The sequence below is a fragment of the Salvelinus namaycush genome, unplaced genomic scaffold (assembly GCF_016432855.1).
Source record: "Salvelinus namaycush isolate Seneca unplaced genomic scaffold, SaNama_1.0 Scaffold65, whole genome shotgun sequence".
Taxonomy (NCBI): Eukaryota; Metazoa; Chordata; class Actinopteri; order Salmoniformes; family Salmonidae; genus Salvelinus; species Salvelinus namaycush.
Genome location: NW_024061364.1, coordinates 368,266 through 376,094, shown reverse-complemented (window position 1 = coordinate 376,094; position 7,829 = coordinate 368,266).

Sequence of the window (7,829 nt, the reverse complement as noted above, 5' to 3'; positions counted from 1 at the left end):
GGGTATCAGCCTGAGCTATTTAAAAACACGTTTTCAACATTTCAAGATAGTAGTTAGTTTAGTTTGATGTAAATAAAGATAGCTGAGAAGTGGGACTCTGTCATTGTTTCTGACAAGATCTCTCATTGATCTCGGGCTCAGCCACCAGGGGGCACCAAACCTCTTTGAAAAGTTCATGTGAATAGTTACCACTTCTCAGGAGATGATAGACTTAGCCTTTCAAATGTTTTGTAATGATGGGATGGCTATTGAACAGAACTTTAAAACCTGGTTTTCTTGTATGTACCAGTTCATGAAATCACACATTTGACATTTATGCTCACTGAGTCTGTACATAGTCAAAGCTTTCCTTATGTTTGGGTCAGTCACAGTGGTCAGGTATTCTGACCTTTCTCCGCCTCTCTCCCTTTTCACTCCCCTCTCTCCCTTTTCACTCCCTCTCTCCGCCTCTCTCCCTTTTCACTCCCTCTCTCCGCCTCTCTCCCTTTTCACTCCCTCTCTCCCTTTTCACTCCCTCTCTCCGCCTCTCTCCCTTTTCACTCCCTCTCTCCGCCTCTCTCCCTTTTCACTCCCCCTCTCCGCCTCTCTCCCTTTTCACTCCCTCCCTCTCCGCCTCTCTCTCTTTTCACTCCCTCTCTCTCCCTTTTCACTCCCTCTCTCTCCCTTTTCACTCTCTCTCTCCCTTTTCACTCCCTCTCTCCGCCTCTCTCCCTTTTCACTCCCTCTCTCCGCCTCTCTCCCTTTTCACTCCCTCTCTCCGCCTCTCTCTCTTTTCACTCCCTCTCTCCGCCTCTCTCCCTTTTCACTCCCCTCTTTCCGCCTCTCTCCCTTTTCACTCCCCTCTCTCCCTTTTCACTCCCCTCTCTCCGCCTCTCTCCCTTTCACTCCCCTCTCTCCGCCTCTCTCCCTTTTCACTCCCCTCTCTCCGCCTCTCTCCCTTTTCACTCCCCTCTCTCCCTTTTCACTCCCCTCTCTCCGCCTCTCTCCCTTTTCACTCCCTCTCTCCGCCTCTCTCCCTTTTCACTCCCTCTCTCCGCCTCTCTCCATTTTCACTCCCCTCTCTCCGCCTCTCTCCCTTTTCACTCCCCTCTCTCCGCCTCTCTCCCTTTTCACTCCCTCTTTCCGCCTCTCTCCCTTTTCACTCCCTCGCTCCGCCTCTCTCCCTTTTCACTCCCTCGCTCCGCCTCTCTCCCTTTTCACTCCCCTCTCTCCGCCTCTCTCCCTTTTCACTCCCCTCTCTCCCTTTTCACTCCCCTCTCTCCGCCTCTCTCCCTTTCACTCCCCTCTCTCCGCCTCTCTCCCTTTTCACTCCCCTCTCTCCGCCTCTCTCCCTTTTCACTCCCCTCTCTCCCTTTTCACTCCCCTCTCTCCGCCTCTCTCCCTTTTCACTCCCTCTCTCCGCCTCTCTCCCTTTTCACTCCCTCTCTCCGCCTCTCTCCCTTTTCACTCCCTCTCTCCGCCTCTCTCCCTTTTCACTCCCTCTCTCCGCCTCTCTCCCTTTTCACTCCCTCTCTCCGCCTCTCTCCCTTTTCACTCCCTCTCTCCGCCTCTCTCCCTTTTCACTCCCTCTCTCCGCCTCTCTCTCTTTTCACTCCCTCTCTCCGCCTCTCTCCCTTTTCACTCCCCTCTCTCCCTTTTCACTCCCCTCTCTCCGCCTCTCTCCCTTTCACTCCCCTCTCTCCGCCTCTCTCCCTTTTCACTCCCCTCTCTCCGCCTCTCTCCCTTTTCACTCCCCTCTCTCCCTTTTCACTCCCCTCTCTCCGCCTCTCTCCCTTTTCACTCCCTCTCTCCGCCTCTCTCCCTTTTCACTCCCTCTCTCCGCCTCTCTCCCTTTTCACTCCCTCTCTCCGCCTCTCTCCCTTTTCACTCCCTCTCTCCGCCTCTCTCCCTTTTCACTCCCTCTCTCCGCCTCTCTCCCTTTTCACTCCCTCTCTCCGCCTCTCTCCCTTTTCACTCCCCTCTCTCCGCCTCTCTCCCTTTTCACTCCTCTCTCTCCCTTTTCACTCCCCTCTCTCCGCCTCTCTCCCTTTTCACTCCCTCTCTCCGCCTCTCTCCCTTTTCACTCCCTCTCTCCCCCTCTCTCCCTTTTCACTCCCTCTCTCCGCCTCTCTCCCTTTTCACTCCCTCTCTCCGCCCCTCTCTCTTTTCATTCCCTCAGGTATTCAGGTATTCTGCCACTGTGTACTCTCTGTTTAGGGCCAAATAGCATTCTAGTTTTCTCTGTTTTTTTGTTAATTCTTTCCAATGTGTCAAGTAATGATCTTTTTGTTTTCTCGTGATTTGGTTGGGTCTAATTGTGCTGTTGTCCAGGGGCTCTGTGGGGTGTGTTTATGTTTGTGAACAGAGCACAATGACCAGCTTGCTTAGGGGACTCTTCTCCAGGTTCATCTCTCTGTAGGTGATGGCTTTGTTAATGGCCCATACCCTCCCCATCACAAATCAGCCCTGCCATTGTTTGTATTCATACTGTTTTGTAAAGAATGGCTTCTTGTCTGTTAGGTTGTATTCCACTGGGAAAGTGATTACAGTTTTCTCAGTGACTTTGGTGCATTTCTTAGATCAAAAGTGCAATTCTTGATACTACTTGTACAAATTCCAAATCATCTAGTCACTTGTGCACATCATTAAAGCAATTTCTTATTCCTTTGAACAAATTGCAATTGATAATGTACAAGTGTCAGCTTTTTTCCACATTATCAATTGCTCACGTCATGTTGATCAAAATATAGTAGATGGTTCTCTGTTGAATAGTCTTACCCCTCAAAACATCTAGGCATTAGTTCCTTGCATAAGCCATTACATGCTAAATTGTTTAACTATTTGTCATAAACTGTCAACCTCTCTCCGCCTCTCTCCCTTTTCACTCCCCTCTCTCCCTTTTCACTCCCCTCTCTCCCCCTCTCTCCCTTTTCACTCCCTCTCTCCCTTTTCACTCCCTCTCTCCGCCTCTCTCCCTTTTCACTCCCTCTCTCCCTTTTCACTCCCTCTCTCCGCCTCTCTCCCTTTTCACTCCCTCTCTCCGCCTCTCTCCCTTTTCACTCCCTCTCTCCGCCTCTCTCCCTTTTCACTCCCTCTCTCCGCCTCTCTCCCTTTTCACTCCCTCTCTCCGCCTCTCTCCCTTTTCACTCCCTCTCTCCGCCTCTCTCCCTTTTCACTCCCTCTCTCCGCCTCTCTCCCTTTTCACTCCCTCTCTCCCTTTTCACTCCCTCTCTCCGCCTCTCTCCCTTTTCACTCCCTCTCTCCCTTTTCACTCCCTCTCTCCGCCTCTCTCCCTTTTCACTCCCTCTCTCCGCCTCTCTCCCTTTTCACTCCCTCTCTCCGCCTCTCTCCCTTTTCACTCCCTCTCTCCGACTCTCTCCCTTTTCACTCCCCCTCTCCGCCTCTCTCCCCTTTTCACTCCCTCTCTCTCCCTTTTCACTCCGCCTCTCTCCCTTTTCACTCCCTCTCTCCCTTTTCACTCCCTCTCTCCGCCTCTCTCCCTTTTCACTCCCTCTCTCCGCCTCTCTCCCTTTTCACTCCCTCTCTCCGCCTCTCTCCCTTTTCACTCCCTCTCTCCGCCTCTCTCCCTTTTCACTCCCTCTCTCCGCCTCTCTCCCTTTTCACTCCCTCTCTCCGCCTCTCTCCCTTTTCACTCCGCCTCTCTCCCTTTTCACTCCCTCTCTCTCCCTTTTCACTCCCTCTCTCTCCCTTTTCACTCCCTCTCTCTCCCTTTTCACTCCCTCTCTCTCCCTTTTCACTCCCTCTCTCTCCCTTTTCACTCCGCCTCTCTCCCTTTTCACTCCCATCTCTCCGCCTCTCTCCCTTTTCACTCCCCTCTCTCCGCCTCTCTCCCTTTTCACTCCCTCTCCCTCTCTAAGAACTTCCCATTTGAATCAATAAGGATTGCAGTTGTGGGTGACTATCTGGGTGGAGCAGACTGGGAGGCTGGTATTCTGACCTGGGCTGGAGCAGACTGGGAGGCTGGTATTCTGACCTGGGCTGGAGCAGACTGGGAGACTGGTATTCTGACCTGGGCTGGAGCAGACTGGGAGGCTGGTATTCTGACCTGGGCTGGAGCAGACTGGGAGGCTGGTATTCTGACCTGGGCTGGAGCAGACTGGGAGGCTGGTATTCTGACCTGGACTGGAGCACACTGTGCTGGAGCAGACTGGGAGACTGGTATTCTGACCTGTGCTGGAGCAGACTGGGAGACTGGTATTCTGACCTGGGCTGGAGCAGACTGGTAGGCTGGTGCAGTGTCATCAGGCTGTGTGGTGGAGGCCATCCTGTTCTCGGGTTCTGCTTGTGTTATGCCAACCACCAGGTCATTATAACCACCAGGTCATTATAACCACCAGGTCATTATAACCACCAGGTCATTATAACCACCAGGTCATTATTACCACCAGGTCATTAGAACCACCAGGTCATTAGAACCACCAGGTCAGGGTGTTCCCTGGCAACACCATAGACTACACTATGCTCAACCAAAGGCTCTTTTAAGAGCCATTCACATTGCAATAGGAGTATTCTTCCATTTACTTAGCTATGTCAACTGCAGTTATTCAATTCATAGTTTCTCTCCCTTTGATTTCTACTTCTCAGGTGAGGGTGTAATGTCTGTGCAAAAACAAAACAGGCTATTTTAAATCACCCATATTGAAAAAATGTAGAACAATTAGACACCCTATAACCCACACCTACACACTCATGTATCAATCTGATTGATGGATTGTGTTGTGCAGTAAGCAGGCTCAGGTGTATAACTGTGGCTCCTTCCACCTTCAAAGAATAGGCAAGAGGGCCAACCATGGAGAATAGTAAGACACTTCATTATTTCTATAACTACGCTATATTGTTTGTCCTTGTGGGTCCATTCATGTTTTTCAGCATAAAGTACTCTGCAGCCACTTAGTGTGGTGTGGACACCAGGTGAGGCCACACACAGATTCCTGTTGAACACTGTGGCTTTAACTACCTTATTTTCTCAATAACAGTCTCTCTCCTTCACTTCATCCCTCTCTCCCCTTCTCCCTAAATCCTCTAGGTTATATCAGCTGTGTCGGTGAACCCCTCCTGCATCTGAACTGGCTACATAGAGGGCACAGCATGGTCAGAGGTGAGAGGTCACTTGGTCAGGTCAACAGGAAGTATTATTAAAGAGATGCTTTACATTGAAATACAGACAGAGATGCAGTAGTCCCAGAGTTAATGATCCCAGGTCAGTTTATATTATACAGGAAGTATTATTAAAGAGATGCTTTACATTGAAATACAGACAGAGGTGCAGTAGTCCCAGAGTTAATGATCCCAGGTCAGTTTATATTACACAGGAAGTATTATTAAAGAGTTGCTTTACATTGAAATACAGAGAGATGCAGTAGTCCCAGAGTTAATGATCCAAGGTCAGTTTTGCATTTCACCTCCTGATTGATGACTAACAATGTCAGAATAAAAACACAAGGCTTAAACATGCTCTCTCTCTCCATCTGTCTCTCGTCTGCAGATATGTTTTCATGTGAGAGGATGCCAACCCCTAGTCCCATCATCGCCACCTCACCTGCTTTTAAGATAACCTTTGGGCCGACTAGAGACACTATTATGTAATGGTGATGAACTGAGAGAATATTTATGTAGCACTGTGATTCATTAATCATGTGCTGCCTTCCCTGCTCCTATGTGCTTACCTCTTTCCCTTTCTGTCTTTTACACCTCTCTCACCTCCTCTTTCTTCCTCTGTTTTTATAATTCACAACAGATTGAAGGACAGATTGAACTTGTATTTATAACACTTGGATAATGAGCTTTTCAATAAAGCGTTTCACATTCTCTACTGGTTGAAATGAAGTGTAATGTGATGAAATACTCCACCTATCCTGTGTTTATCAGATCAATGCAGATGAAGGGCATTAGATGTTGAGATGAACCGGTGTTGGAGTATTTACATGATGCATAGGAAGTGTAGTGTTCTGGTTTTTAACATTATATTTCTGTATATATGAATTAACTAGTTAAATCCTGTTTCTAGTCTATTAGTTACAATGTGTAACCATTGATGTCCCAGGACCAAGATTGATAAACACTGTTGAAGTGTATAATTGTAATACATACATGCAGACAGTGTCATTCAAAGACTGGAATTTGATACTCCTGGTATTGGATATGACTGAATAATCATCTCAAAGACATTCATACCTAAACTGCACCTTTATTTGCCAAGGTAGAGTACATGATCAGTGAATATATTAAATGTACAGGCTACAATGTGGGGATCTCATGCATGGTAATAACTACATGTATATACGACTTGCATCCTTGGCACAACATGATATTATATTCTACTCAATCCATAGGCTTCATTAATGTCATTCAGGCTGTTTTGAAGTTGATACAACTGGCTATGATAGCTGAGGTTCATAGCTAGGTTCTGGACTAATATGTATACCAAACGTTTGGGTCCATACACAGATCGGCTAGATAGCTAGCTACACATCCATGGGTATACAGGGATTTTAATCATCCACTGCACAATAAGAAAGAACATAGCTAGCTACGTGATTTCATATATCTGCATAGCAAATATAAGCAAGGAAAGCTTACAAAATTGTACATTCAATTTGCAGTAAATTCTTCAGCTAGCTAGATTCTATACATCCACTGTTTCACAAATCAACCGCCTGGTTTGCTGGTTGTTTCAGGAGTCCCTAAAACAACCAGAATTACAATTTCATACTCATGTCACAACACCCATAAAGCTAGCCAGCTAGCTGGCTAATGTTAGCTGGGTCAGCTAGCTGGCTAATGTTAGCTAGTCAGCTAGCTGGCTAAATCGCGATTTTCATGAATTAACTTTATGATTAAAAAAAAATGCATAATCGTTTGTCTCTACATTAACTAACATTCCTGTCAACTGTACATGTTTTTGCATGATTAGTTATGACGTTATAATCCCTTACATTTGCTTCCATCCTAGTATTTCTGTCCGCCATCTTTGATTCAGTTCAGTTCTGTGTAGGGGTTCCCCTCTCTCCTAGTATTTCTGTCCGCCATCTTTGATTCAGTTCAGTTCTGTGTAGGGGTTCCCCTCTCTCCTAGTATTTCTGTTCGCCATCTTTGATTCAGTTCAGTTCTGTGTAGGGGTACCCCTCTCTCCTAGTATTTCTGTCCGCCATCTTTGCTGAAGAAAGTCTAACTGTCACTAGCGCAGCAGCAGCCTCCCCCGGTCCTAGTGCCTAGTAAAATATATTGACTGATATTGATTTATTTAGGGGGGGGGGGGCTAATTAATATTTTAGGACTAGCTAATTCCCTGAATCCTACCCTTTAATTTTTTGTCTGAAAATTAAATTTACATTTTACTCAACTGCGTTACCCACTCCAGTCAGCAGATTGCGGTCTGCGACTTTAAGGCAATGCTGCTACTGTGACGTATAATCTAGTGGACGGAACGCTTCTTTCAACAGCAGCAACAGACAGTCAGCCACCTCGGTAGCTTGCTAGCCAAAATATACGAACCAATAAAGCTCTTTAGACGCTTTAGTGTATATTAGCCACTGTATTTTAAACCCACTTCTGTCGTCTAGTTAGTTATCCGTTTTAATTTCATATTTACGGTATTGTTTTTATTATTCATCTAGGGTGCTGGTTAAGTTAGCATTAGCCTAGCTAGCTAACATCTCCAACCATGAGGTCACTAAGCTACTCTCTTGTTAATGAAGAGAGGGACTGCTGGACGGAGAAAGAAGCTCTCGTCAAAGAGGAGAAGGAAGAGAAGGATATCACAGTAAAACAAGAAGTAGGGGGTGAGGCTGTTACAGTGAAAGAAGAAGAGAAAGACGTTACAGTGAAAG